The sequence below is a fragment of the Leptodactylus fuscus genome, chromosome 3 (genome assembly GCF_031893055.1).
Source record: "Leptodactylus fuscus isolate aLepFus1 chromosome 3, aLepFus1.hap2, whole genome shotgun sequence".
Lineage (NCBI taxonomy): Eukaryota > Metazoa > Chordata > Amphibia > Anura > Leptodactylidae > Leptodactylus > Leptodactylus fuscus.
This window is the reverse complement of record NC_134267.1, coordinates 42,476,330-42,491,234: the sequence shown is the minus strand read 5'-3', so window position 1 is coordinate 42,491,234 and position 14,905 is coordinate 42,476,330. Positions and strand designations below refer to the sequence as shown.

General features: G+C 41.3%; 1 protein-coding gene across 1 annotated transcript in view; it reads left to right on the top strand.

The window, feature by feature from the left end:
* Nucleotides 1-14,905, top strand: part of CRIM1 (cysteine rich transmembrane BMP regulator 1) — a 530,601-nt gene that overhangs the window by 183,933 nt on the left and 331,763 nt on the right. The window lies entirely within an intron of this gene.

Here is a 14,905-nt window from a genome sequence, read left to right as displayed (position 1 = left end):
CCCCCCCTCGGCTTATACTCGAGTCAATAAGTTTTCCCAGTTTGTTGTGATAAAATTAGGGGCCTTGGCTTATATTCAGGTCGGCTTATACTCGAGTATATACGGTAAGTCCTGTGAGTTGCGATGTGGGACCTCCATGGATTGGATACTACATCACATTGAGATCTGGGGACCAGGTCAGGACTGTATGTAGTAACCTGCAGTTATTTGGAAAGCTCTCAGAGGCCCTCTCTATGGCTTCATATAGGCCTAGCGGAAAGGTTATTTCTGGTGGTGCTGATGGATGATGCAGACAGGCCTGTACTTGTAAAATAGCCCCTCCAGAGTCTCCTCATAGCAGCCCCTTATTTAGGATGCATGTGTGAATTATCGAATCTCTTTAAATATAAACTATTTTTAAACATGTTACATTGTTCCATCATTCCAAGACAGAAATCACTTTCAATAATGTATCCATGTAATTTAGCTCCTCGTATATCATCTCCTTCATTGAAGTCCTTGGCCCAGGAGAGTTGCTTTGTGCTATTGCGCAGTCCACCTTTTCCCCGAGGTGTGATTTCCTCTGCAGGCTTACACTTGATGTATGTTCCTATGGCACAGTAACTTCTCCAAATGTGGGGACATTGAATGATGTCCTATTGTAACTGTACATTAGGGGCTGCTGCAGGGGAGATGTATGGCTAATGCGTCCCATGGTGGTCAGTGCTGATCTCTGGGATTTACTGAAGGCTGACAAAAACAGCAGATCACCAGTCGTTGCCTTCATGAGATAGTGAAAATCCATTTAGGATCCCTAGTGACAAAAATCTAGTGCGAGGGCAGATTACATATCCGTAACCTGCGCAGATTCCACCGGGCTCATATGTGTTATAATGAAGACATTATGGCTGGATTATATCCGTTCATATTAAACAAATCCCCCATGTCCTCAGTTATTCTGATCTACCCTCCCTATATATTCAGCCCTTTCTCAAGCAACCAACTAGTACTATATAGGCAGAGGTCTTGCAAGCACAAATGTATAAGAAGAACGTGCTGAACTCCGTTAACTTTTGGTTTATATCTATGGCAACAATATACAATGGCTAAATCTGTATAGGCATAAGAACAGAGTATCAGAGTGTGAACACGATGCTTATGAATGATGAAGACTGTTATTGTTACATACATACACAGACATAGGAGACAAAACAGACATTACATTTCTGCTGACGGGCTATAAATAAGTCACCTTCTAAATAATTAACAATTGCCGGCAGTGCTTGTCAGGTTGGGGTTTCTTCGTTTCGATCAGCAGTTTGGTAATTTTATTATAAATCACGTCATAGGTCTGTAACCTATAGAAAGCCCAGAAGTCATAGTCTTAGGTCATGGCTCTGCAGATGACATATGTTACATATAAAGTTTATATAAGATAAGAGATAAGATAATCCTTTAATAGTTCCACAGTGGGGAAATTTCAGAATATCCTATTAATATTATAAATGTGAAATGTTTGTGGGTTTGTGACTTTGGATGTTCGGATGTTTGGCGGTCAATCACGCAAAACCCGCTCCACCAATTTGGCTGAAATTTTCCACAAACATAGTCACTACACTCGATTGCGCAATAGGCTACTTTTCGTCACAATAGCGCACATACGTTTTTCACAGGACCCCCACAAAACCCAAACTCACATCACTATCTCTGCAATCTCACACACTTTGGACCATAGCAAGCCACAAAATTCATATTACCCTCTACAGCAGAGGTCAGCAAAGCCTGGCACACGTGCCAAGAGTGGCACTCCTGCCATATTTCACTGGCACGCCAGCAGCACAGGACCTGCAAGAGTTAAATGAAGTCCGTGCTCTGCTAGAGCTGAGGCATAAGGACACTCCCCTTTGAGAGGGGTGCAGGAAACCCAGGGGGTGGAGCTTAATCGCTCAGGTCTCTGCCTGCTATAGTGATAGCTCCTGCCGCCTGTATCCTGCAAACGTTCCCCGAGGAGGAGAGGAAGCTGCTAGCAAAATGAAAGTAAGAAACACATCTACCTTCCTTTAGTTCCTATTCTCATTAATGTCAGGCATTTGGGGTTATTAGTTTAGTGTTAGTAACTCCATATGCCTCACATTAATAGGAATAAATCCCATCATGTCCCTCATATTAACCCCTGTGTGCCCCATATAAGGGTTACTAATATGTGAGACATATGGAGGTACTAATAAAAGACCTCGGTAATTATTACCTTAAGTAATTAATTATTACCTCCAAGTCTCTCACATATCAGTAACTAGAAATGAGCGAGTACTGTTGGGATCAGCCGATCCGAACAGCACGCTCCATAGAAATGAATGGATGCACCTGGTACTTCCGCTTTGACGTAGCCGGCGCGCTTAACCCCCCCGCGTGCTCTCCATGGTATTGCTGTCCAGGCCTGCACACAATTTGGGAGCCACTAGTCCATTGCACCTTCTGGAGTCAGTTCTTCTTCCTTGGCTTCGCTTGCAGCACTTATGGCAGATGGTTGTGTGTTAATAATTTTTTCTTCCTTGTGTTCTACAGGATAAGGCCAATCTTGGGATGTGATTGGGCCGCTGATGTTTAGTCCATTCTCCTTTCTATCCTCCGTCTCCTCCTCCTCTTCTTCCTCCTCCTCTATAATAAAAGTGTCCAGCTTTGGCCAACAGGACACCTCTCGATATTGAAACGGCCTGAATACTGGCTTGGCATTCCTCACCCTCTGTATCCAAGCCTCATCTGGGTAGTCTTCAATATCGTCCATATTCAATTTTTTGTACTCTCACAAACTCTCCAATCTCTACAGCATCAACTGTAACCCTCAAAGGAATGTCAGCGCGGCGCCCCCTATATAGTGTGCATGATGTCATACTGTTCTGCAGAGCTAACAATCCACAACATTCCATGACAGCTGCAGCGTATTTTTTTTTTTGAACATTATATCTTTATTAAAAATAAACATAAAACCAAAACATATCAGTTACATAGTATACAAAATAAGGAGTATGTGTCAAGGGTTTGGAAATGTAAGCATGTCATTTATATCTAACAAGCTGTACTCAATATGGATATTTGCTGACATTGCATCAAATTTTTTCTGAATATTTGTTTTTTACGGGGTATTTATTAAAAATTAAGTTTTATTATTATTATGTTCATCAGTGCTTCGACTGTCACTTTTTTTTTTTTTAACCCTTTCCCGACATCCACCGTAATAGTACGGCGCATGCCGGGTGTGTAACTGTGGCAACCGCCCGGGAGCGCATGGGCGCCGCCATTTTTCCGGTGATCGCCGGCGCCTGGAGCAAGCTACACAGCCGACGTCACATTTTCCTGGCCGGTCTGCTGTCTCTTTCTTTTGCAGGCTGGTCTATGCAGCCGGCAAAAAAAATTATGATTTTTTTGCAATGCATTAGCATTGTAATGCATTGCATTAGCGATCAGATCCCCTAGGGGGTCTAAAAAAATGCAAAAAAAAAGTAAAAAAAATATAACATTTTTTAAAAAGTATTAAAAATTCAAATAGAACACATATAAAAGTAGTTAAATTAAATACTGCAAAACACATACACATTAGGTATCCCTGTGTCCGAAATCGCCCGCTCTACAAATCTATAAAAAGATTTTTCCATTACAGTAAACGCCATAGCAGGAAAAATAGTCAAAAGTACCAAACCGCTGTTTTTTCACTGTTTTGATTCTGATAAAAATTTGAATAAAAAGTGATCAAAGCAATAGCATTTCCCGAAAATGGTAGAACTAAAAAGTACACCCGGCCCCGCAAAAATAGCCGCCCTATGCATCCCCGTACACTGACGTATAAAAAGTTACGGCTGGCGACTTTTGGAAAAAAATTTTTTAACACAGTTTTGGATTTTTTTAAGGGGTTAAAATGTAAATAAAACCATATAAATTTGGTATCTCTGGAACCATACCGAAACACAGAATACAGGGGATGTGTCATTTTGGCGGCAAAGTGAATGCCGTAAAACCGAAGCCCATAAGAAAGTCGCAGAAATGCATTTTTTCTTCAAATTCACCCCATTCTGATTTTTTTCCTGCTTCCCAGTACATTATACAGAATAATTATGTGTTAAACGAGGTTACAGACTATCTATGTGCCAAATTTCATCCAAATCAGTTTAGCGATTTTTGCGTGATTGAGGAACAAGCATCTAAACACACAAACTTTCACTTTTATAATATTAGTAGGATAGGATAGTAGCTGATGTAATATGTGTATTATTATATTATGCATAATACCTACTGTAATATATATACAGTCCTATGAAAAAGTTTGGGCACCCCTATTAATCTTAATCATTTTTAGTTCTAAATATTTTGGTGTTTATAACAGCCATTTCAGTTTGATATATCTAATAACTGATGGACACAGTAATATTTCAGGATTGAAATGAGGTTTATTGTACTAACAGAAAATGTGCAATATGCATTAAACCAAAATTTGACTGGTGCAAAAGTATGGGCACCTCAACAGAAAAGTGACATTAATATTTAGTACATCCTCCTTTTGCAAAGATAACAGCCTCTAGTCACTTCCTGTAGGTTTTAATCAGTTCCTGGATCCTGGATAAAGGTATTTTGGACAAACAATTCAAGTTCAGTTAAGTTAGATGGTCGCCGAGCATGGACAGCCCGCTTCAAATCATCCCACAGATGTTCAATGATATTCAGGTCTGGGGACTGGGATGGCCATTCCAGAACATTGTAATTGTTCCTCTGCATGAATGCCTGAGGATTTGGAGCGGTGTTTTGGATCATTGTCTTGCTGAAATATCCATCCCCGGCGTAACTTCAACTTCGTCACTGATTCTTGAACATTATTCTCAAGAATCTACTGATACTGAGTGGAATCCATGCGACCCTCAACTTTAACAAGATTCCCGATGCCGGCATTGGCCACACAGCCCCAAAGCATGATGGAACCTCCACCAAATTTTACAGTGGGTAGCATGTGTTTTTCTTGGAATGCTGTTTCTTTTTGGACGCCATGCATAACGCCTTTTTTTTTATAACCAAACAACTCAATTTTTGTTTCCAAAATGAAGCTGCCTTGTCCAAATGTGCTTTTTCATACCTCAGGCAACTCTATTTGTGGCGTACGTGCAGAAACGGCTTCTTTCTCATCACTCTCCCATACAGCTTCTATTTGTGCAAAGTGTGCTGTATAGTTGACCGATGCACAGTGACACCATCTGCAGCAAGATGATGCTGCAGCTCTTTGGAGGTGGTCTGTGGATTGTCCTTGACTGTTCTCACCATTCTTCTTCTCTGCCTTTCTGATATTTTTCTTGGCCTGCCACTTCTGGGCTTAACAAGAACTGTCCCTGTGGTCTTCCATTTCCTTACTATGTTCCTCACAGTGGAAACTGACAGGTTAAATCTCTGAGACAACTTTTTGTATCCTTCCCCTGAACAACTATGTTGAACAATCTTTGTTTTCAGATCATTTGAGAGTTGTTTTGAGTAGCCCATGATGCCACTCTTCAGAGGAGATTCAAATAGTAGAACAACTTGCAATTGGCCACCTTAAATACCTTTTCTTATGATTGGATACATCTGGCTATGAAGTTCAAAGCTCACTGAGGTTACAAAACCAATTTTGTGCTTCAGTAAGTCAGTAAAAAGTAGTTAGGGGAATTCAAATCAATAAAATGATAAGGGTGCCCATACTTTTGCACCGGTCAAATTTTGGTTTAATGCATATTGCACATTTTCTGTTAGTACAATAAGGGTGCATTCACACTGAGTAAACGCTAGCTTATTCTGAACGTAAAACACGTTCAGAATAAGCGGCGTCTAAAGCAGCTCCATTCATTTCTATGGGAGCGGGGATACGAGCGCTCCCCATAGAAATGAATGGGCTGCTTCTTTCACTCCGTGCAGTCCCATTGAAGTGAATGGGGAGTGCCAGCGTGTACGCTCCGGCATGAGCAGAGCTTGCCGTATACGCCGACACTTCCCATTCACTTCAATGGGACTGCACGGAGTGAAAGAAGCAGCCCATTCATTTCTATGGGGAGCGCTCGTATCCCCGCTCCCATAGAAATGAATGGAGCTGCTTTAGACGCCGCTTATTCTGAACGTGTTTTACGTTCAGAATAAGCTAGCGTTTACTCAGTGTGAATTCACCCTTAAACCTCATTTCAATCCTGAAATATTACTGTGTCCATCAGTTATTAGATATATCAAACTGAAATGGCTGTTGCAAACACCAAAATATTTAGAACAAAAAATGATTAAGATTAATAGGGGTGCCCAAACTTTTTCATAGGACTGTGTATATATATATATATATATATATATATATATATATATATATATATCTCCTATCCTTCCTACTAATATTATAAAAATAACGCCCACGTGGTGAAACGTATGTGCCTGAGATTTTCCACATACCTAGATGTTCCCCAGAAAGGAAACATAGGCTACTTCGTATCTGGCTCCGCACCACGACATAACCACCGGTACCAGCGAAATTTCACTCTGCCTCTGCTGCAGGACCTGGGATGACATCATCCGCGGTCTTGCAGCTGTGCTCCCATAGGTGCACGGCAGTCTGGGGGCGTCCCGATGGCCACTGTGCGCTGCAAGATAGGTACGCTCGCTTTAGTGGGTGTGGCCGCCGGACACTGAACGAGCCAGAGAACATGGCGTCTGTTCGCAGCTCCGGTGCAACGCGGCCACCTTGCATGACCTTTGCCAAGACCATCAAGTCCAGCGGCGGGGGCCAGTCTGCGCCCCACACACGCTGCCTCCTACTTCAAAGTGCTGGACCAAGGTGCACACACGGCCTGGCTCTCCCGCACAACGCAAGTGGAGCGTCAGCTGCGACTGCGTGAGTACACCAGGATACTGAAGGGAACAGGGCCGTGTGCCCAGCCTAGGGTCACAGGAGCTGCGTTTAGGGAGCCATAGGGTCAGGCAGGAGGCAAGTGCAGGGGGTAGGGGTTTTGTGGGCACAAGAAGGTGCACGAGACCACGGAGCATGGGGGGCACATGGGGGACGATTTTGGTGGGTGCGCATGGGAGGAGAGGTCAACACAAGCCGGAGTTGCTAAGGGGTATTTCAGGAGGCATCCAAAGGATGCGGGGCAAGGGGGGACACAGAAGAATAGTTTGGGGGACGGTGTGGGGTCTACAGGCACAGCCGCATCCTCGAGGCTGGGGTTTGTGTACGTTGAACCGAAGGGGGTCTTTGTTGTGCGCCGCGGAGGAGGGCTGGTGGTGCGCACCCACTGAACAACATTGCACGAAAGGCACAGGAGCGTGTGCGGGGAAAAAAAGCCCAAGTGCAAACAAGAGCCTTCGGCCAGAGCCAAGCTGGAGGAGGGTCGCATAGGGAGTAAGGGGGCCGCAGTGCAAGTCACGGGTAATGCTAAAAAATATACCCGTGCGAAGCCGGGTCCTCTTGCTAGTATACAATATTACCCAAAATAAAGGCTTTTTATATGAATAAAAGAGAAGACAAAGAATGTAAACTTAAATTCTATAGGCACACGATCATATTTATGTGCAAATGTAGCACTCCATCTTCATTTGTGTCACACCTAATTCCAAGATGCATTTCAGGAATCTTAATGCTTTGCTGAGTGCCCACTGGTCTACTTCCTGGCTTACAGGGCTACCCACAAACACCACAGGGCACCTCATTCTTGGCAGGGCTCTTAACACATAAACAACATGTATATCAATGCGCGGTTGTTCCCCACACCCTATGAGCACAAGGACATAAAGCATGAGCTGTGTTTTTGGCATACACTCGCTTTGTATCCTGGTCAGCAGCACTTTGTGGTTAATCTTAAGCAGCATGTCAGACTTCCCAAACAAAGCTCAGTTGTTCCCTCGCTTCGGTCCTGAGCTGGAATGTTTTTTTTTTTTTTTTACTACATAATCAGCCATTGAAAGTTGACATGAATGTATGACTGGGGGTTTTAAGGTCATTCAACTTGTCAAACGCTTTCACAAGAGAACACAGAAGACTCCATTTTAATAATCTGATCTCTCCTTTCATTTCCCCCCAGCAATACAACTAGAACATTTGTACTTTTTCTTCTGTCAAAACGTTTTCGGAGCTCGTAATGCTCCATGTAAATATAGACATCACTCTGCATTCAGGCTGGATTACTGGTGTGTTTTCTGCAAGCCGCTCTCTCTAAATGTGCTGCGAGCCACTTGGGGACATTTATATAGTGCTGTATTATTTATTTTCTACAATAGTTTTCTGTTTTAATCTACTGTGGCTGCTTGGCTTCGCGGTGGAAGTAGTGGTCTTCCTAGGCCTTGTTACCATATTGTGCACTGGGTTTTTGCTTATTGCTAATGATCGTACTTTGCTGTGTTTTTTTTTTTTGTGTGTGTGTTTTAGTGCCCTCAACTATCTAACAGGAAAGCAGTCACAACCATTAAATGGTCACTAATATTCAGACAAACTTTGCATAAATCAGTAGTACAGTATATATAAAACTTTGTACAGTATATATAAAGCTTCTTACTATATCTGAGAAAAGCGCTTCTTTCTCTACTTATGAGGACCTCCTTCTTAAACTGTTCATTCAACCTAATTCTCAATCTTGGGAGACAGAGACTATAAGCTCACTACAGTGTCAAACATGTACATGTACCCATAGAAGTCTATGGAGAAAGGAGCAGCATGAAAAAGAAGCAGCTGCTAATAATACGTTTTCTGTATCAACCTAGTACTTAAATTGCATCAATATTTCTCTATAATATCTTCCATGCTGCTTCTAAGTGAGTGTGTGTGAGAGAGTTAGGAAGCAGAATCTCCTGAGTCTCCTTGTGTTAGAGATATCAGCTTAGCTCAGAGGAAAATGAGAATCAAAAAATATTTCTTATTTATTTCATAGGGCTACTCACATTTGATTTGAAAAGAATTTTTTTTTTTTTTTTTTTGAAAATGAGAATCAAGGCTCATTTACAGGATGCAATGATCTGACCAATTATTGGGAAAAGTGTTCTTTAGAAATGCTCATCAGTGATAACTGACCAGGGTAAATATATGAACAATCGCCAAAAAAAAATTGCTACATTATCCGTAACACATCGTCCCAAGTAGACAGTGCACAGTGCTTCCAACAAATGCAGACTGTATATGAAGGATTAGCAGACGAGCAAGCAGAGATCCAAAACAGATGATCCTCAGGAACCTTCATTCCTGATCCCCGCTGCCCTGTTGGCCTCTAGAGAGGCGTCTTACACTTTATCATTTGTAAAACTTTTGCGCACATAAACATCCAACATATGAAACCCTGAACCTCATGGATGAATTGCCATTCACCTCCTGTATCTCTTTCAGGTCAGCTGAGGTACTGTTTATTTCTTCAGCCAAAGTGCAAGTGCTGTCTGGTGCTGTGCTTCCCGCTTCCGAGCATGGTAACCAGAGCACACGTCTTTACTCTGTCATCACTTAGAAATGCTTACACATATTAGGCAGATGGAGATGGAGCACACTTCCTTTTTCTGCCGTGTACAGAATGAGTCCTCAGCAAGATTGAAATACTGTAACCTTGCTGCCAAAGTAATATCGACTCTGCTCATCTGCTTTTAAAATTCCAGAGTTTCCTCTCATAGAACTCGCTATAATACAGATAGTGTGCGTATCTATCTATCTATCTATCCATCCATCCATCCATCCATCCATCCATCCATCCATCCATCCATCCATCCATCCATCCATCATCATTCCAGAAAGTCAACAAGAAAACTCTCTAAAATGTAACCTTGTAGAATCAAAATATTAAAAGTTCCTGACCATGGATCTGAACCTGAATATTTCGATGTCGGCGTGTATTTATATAGTACTTCTGTTAGCTCTTTATCTGTATTTTCAGTATCTTGGCAATAATGTCGAGATTGTATCACCACAAGTCAACTAATAGTTTACGCATTGAGCTAGATAAACATTGGCAAAAATAATCCAATAATGTCAATATATGTCATTGAATCCAGCTGTAAAGCAGGCACATTAGTATAGTAGAATAGTAGTGCAATAGTAGAAAAGTAAGAAATCATGGAACAAAACTGTAACTTTTAACTAAGTACCTGAGGCTGTGTTGTATCCAGTGGACTTACAATACTGTCTGCTGTTCTGATTGGAGAAATATTACGCAGCGATGTTGTTACTGTCAGATCTGTGAACGAGCCGACCTCCACTATAACCCTTTTAGGATATCCACCTTTTGGCATTTTATGAACTTTGCTTACTTACAGTTTGCACAATTCACTAATCTCAGTATAGGCAGAATAAGAGAAGCTTTCCATTACTACCTGCATTCACAAACAGGCTTTCTATAGGTCTGTAGTAGAAATAAAACTTGTATGTAAGTGCTCTTTCACACTTTTACTATTGTGTAGGGGCTGTTTGCTGAACATTTTTTGGAATATACTTTATTAACCTATTTTGCTTTCTTTTAGCAAAAAAAACCAAGCTCTAAAGTTCTCCCTAGCAATGCTGTAGCTTATCAAATTGTGTATTGCCGGTATGTAGAGATATAGAAGTAGTCGGGGAAGGAGGGAGGGTCACCTCAGATACCTCTGTCTATGGTTTTATACCACTTCGGACATTGGTTCAGTTTCTTTTTTAAGTTCATGCTGTATGAAAAATCACATTTCCAATTGTGTCTTTAACTGTTGACATATCTGTTTTTCTTTTATAACAGAATCACTGTTCGAGGTTATATAAAACCAGAGATAGCCCCATAGCAGCTGCTACATTTCTAATATTGGCAATACATTGTGTATGGACTCTCCCAGGCAATGCCTAGTTCATGGTTAGGGACAACTTTATAGCTTTTTTTTCTACTAAGAGGTTGTATAGCCTGTGTATAGTGTAATATCCTATTAATATTATAAATGTGAAAGTTTGTGGGTTTGTGTGTTTGGATGTTCGGATGTTTGTTCCTCAATCACGGAAAAACCGCTCCACCGATTTGGCTGAAATTTTCCACAAACATAGTCACTACACCCGATTAAACAATAGGCTACTTTTCGTCACAATAGCGCACATACGTTTGTGCCAGGACCCCCACAAAACACAAACTCACACCACCATCTCTGCAATCTCACACACTTTGGACCATAGCAACCCACAAAATTCCTATTGCCCTCTACAGCCTCGCCCCTAACCCCACACAATCACATATACAGATACTTTACCACTTTGCCCCTCACCTTAACGATACTCCAGGAGGCGCTCTTTAACGCTCCGGAGCAGCCATGTTTGCCGATCCCCACTGCTCTGACAATCCGCGACACCGCCCACCCATGTCAATACCCCTAGGCGGTCTAATAAATGCAAAAAAAAAGTTTAAAAAAAGTAAAAAAAAAATATAAAAAAAATAAATAAAAAGGATAAAAATTCAAATCACCCCCCTTTCCCTAGAACACATATAAAAGTAGTTAAAAACTGTGAAACACATACATGTTAGGTATCCCCACGTCCGAAATCGCCCGCTCTACAAAGCTATACAAATATTTTTCCTGTTCGGTAAACGCCGTAGCGGGAAAAATGGTCAAAAGTGCCAAACCGCCATTTTTTCACTGTTTTGATTCTGATAAAAATTTGCATAAAAAGTGATCAAAGCAATAACATTTCCCGAAAATGGTAGAACTACAAAGTACACCCGGCCCCGCAAAAAAAGACGCCCTATACATCCCCGTACACGCACGTATAAAAAAGTTACGGCTGTCGGAATATGGCAACTTTTCAAAAAATTATTTTTTAACAGTTTTGGATTTTTTTTAAGGGGTCAAAATGTAAATAAAACCTTATAAATTTGGTATCCCCGGAATCTTAACGAAACACAGAATACAGAGGACATGTCATTTTGGTTGCACAGTGAACGCCGTAAAACCAAAGCCCGTAAGAAAGTCGCAGAAATGCATTTTTTCTTCAAATCCACCCCATTCAGAATTTTTTCCCTGCTTCCCAGTACATTATATAGAATAAATAATGGTGGCATTATGAAGAAAAATTTGTCCCAGGAAAAATTAAGACCTCATATGGCTCTGGGAGCGGAGAAATAAAAAAGTTATGGGGTTTAGAGGGAGGGGAGTCAAAAACGAAAATCAAAAAATGCCATCGGCGGGAAAGGGTTAACTTCAAATACTTCTGTCCCAAAGTCACTATGTAAAGTTTCTCACAACACCGTATATATAGCAGCTCAAATACAAATGAACTTCAACACAAAAGTCTCACGTATTCTCTGAATTATAGCAAAAACAAGATACAAAGTTACATTTCATATCCCAGACCTTATACACACTACGAAAACCTTACCCACGCCTGTATATACCCACTTCTACAATCACCGCAGACGAAGTCGCGGGTACCAGCTAGTAGTATAATAAATGGAAAAGAGCACTTGAATGGCCAATATGGCTGTTTTCTTAGTGCTTTTTTAATGCATAACCCTATTTGTGTCCATTATTGTGGAGCATTGTGCCCACAGTACAGCAGTGAGGACATAGAGTCCAGACAGAATGCGCTCTTCTATAAAACATTGCTGAACTTCAAGTGGATTTTACCAAAGAGTTAAGTAAAAACATAAATATGAATATTCTCCTGCTCAGACTCCCTATGTGATGTAAGACTCATTAGTTGTACTTTCCCTTTAATCACTCATTTTTTCCAGCTGTGTACACATAAAAGGGTCCTTTATTGATGCCACACGGTATCACACACAAATCTTTCTAAAAATAGGGAAAAACATGCAGCTGCGGTGCGTATGGAGATTGCTAATCCATTTGCTGCCTGCCAGAGTGGTCTGCAGAGGGCTCCAGATAAAAGTGCTGATGTGCACAATTTCTCCAGTTGCACAGAGTTCTCCTGAACCAGTTACCAGTATGCAGAGGTTCTCACTGGAAGAAAAAGCTGTACGGTATTGCAGAGTAGTACGGACTGATAAAGAACAGGAGATTGCTATTTAAATACAGGGGATGAAAATTATCATTTACTTTAGGACTGGTCCTAGAATATATCTGTGTATCATAGGAGTAAAATACATCCGCCAGATAAGTGACAGTGGCAAAATGAGAATAAATCAGAAGCTTTGGTTATAGACAGGAGGCTTAGAGAATTGGATAGCACTATACACATTGGCACAGAGGCCTTAGTACGGAGCCCTACAGCTTCCATGAACTGCTGTGCTGGCTCTTTTGGACTCCATATGTGTAGAGACAATCTCCCCCAGAAGCAATGCTCCTACGTATGATTATCATTGTATATGAAGTCCAATAAAGAATGCCGCATTTATTTTTATCTGATAGACTGATGTAGAGTCCAACAGAAGGAACACGCACTCGAAGGCTGACAGTCAGAGGGCTCATGCCCCTCTATGGATGCCCTTTGCAGGCCCTATGTAAATCTGTATGCATGACTCCTAAGGTTCAGGTTATACAGCAAACTACACCAACCTAAGTATATCATAAAAACTGGTGTATGGTTTACAGGATTCAGGTTGTGCAACAGTGGTTGGCAATGACCATCATATGACCACGACTACAATGTATCATCATTTCTGTTCATCTCTTTGTAGACCAGGTATAAGGCCCGGTTCACATCTGCGTTCGGGTTTCCGTTGGGGAAGTCTGCTTGGGACCCTCCTGAATGGAAACCTATACACATTAAAAAGTGGTTACCTGGGAAACCCACGGACCCCATAGACTATAATGGGGTCCATGTAGTTTTCGCTAGGTTTCTGCATGAAACATGTGGAGAGAAAAGTCCTGCATGAAGCACTTTTCTTTCCACTTGTTTTGTGCGGAAACCACATGGACCCCGTTATAGTCTATGAGGTCTGCAGATTTCCTGAAGGTAACCGCTTTTTAATATGTATAGGTTTCCGTTCGGGGGGTTCAGTCATGTTCTTCACTTTAGTCACAATGGGAATAGACACAGAATTAGTCTGGGACCGTTCTCTGTGACAGTTTAATGTCCGTTGCTATCATCCTATGACGGAAGACAGCAACGGACATTAATAACGGCAGTGTGAACTCACCCTAATGATTCTGGGACTTGTAAAATGAAAATTTTGCAATTTAGGATTGTTTTGATAATAAAAAATGAGACCCGATAAGCACATAGATAAGTATGGGATATGTTTGACCTTCCTATTCAGTGTAGTCAAGCACTTGAATAATATATCTGTCCTCCTAGCTGGCCATTACCGTCCTCAGAGTCTATGAAATGCTGTTAAATAACGCTCTGTGAGAGCGAAAAGAACCAGGATTGATGGAGCTGACATATTTATTTGCATGCTCAGGCCAGCTAATAGCTGCAGCCGAAAACTGAGAAACATTTGTAAGATTGGAACAAGCCCATGGCACTCCTGGGAGGCATCAGACTACTCTGGAGTGTTTCTACTCCATTATACTACTTTGCCATGTAAAACACCATCTACTGCTGTTTCTCTGTGATAACTCATAGAAAGTTATGAACAATAACATTAGTACAGTATGTACCCTGTACAGCAAAGATGAATGCATCTGGGTGTTGGGCACCAAAAGTTTATGTACGTGTCATCAATTTCACAAAAATACATTCTTATGCCATTTTTTTTTTTTTTTTACTTATTATCCCCAAATCTGTCTATGATTTATTGCACATTGAAATAGACTTTATTATTAACCTTGGTTGTGGTGTAAATTATTTCTTTTGTAGTGATTTTGCAGAACTATAAAGTGTACACGACCAGTTTGTCAGCCCAAATTGTATCACTATATGATGTCCGGTGGGTTACTCAGAAATGGACTCGCTGCCTCCGCTCCTCAAGTCTGATGCTCCTCTCCTAATGCTCTTTCATTGACACTCATTTCTTATCAACCTTCTGACTATCCTATTGCTAACCCTCAAGAAGGCAAA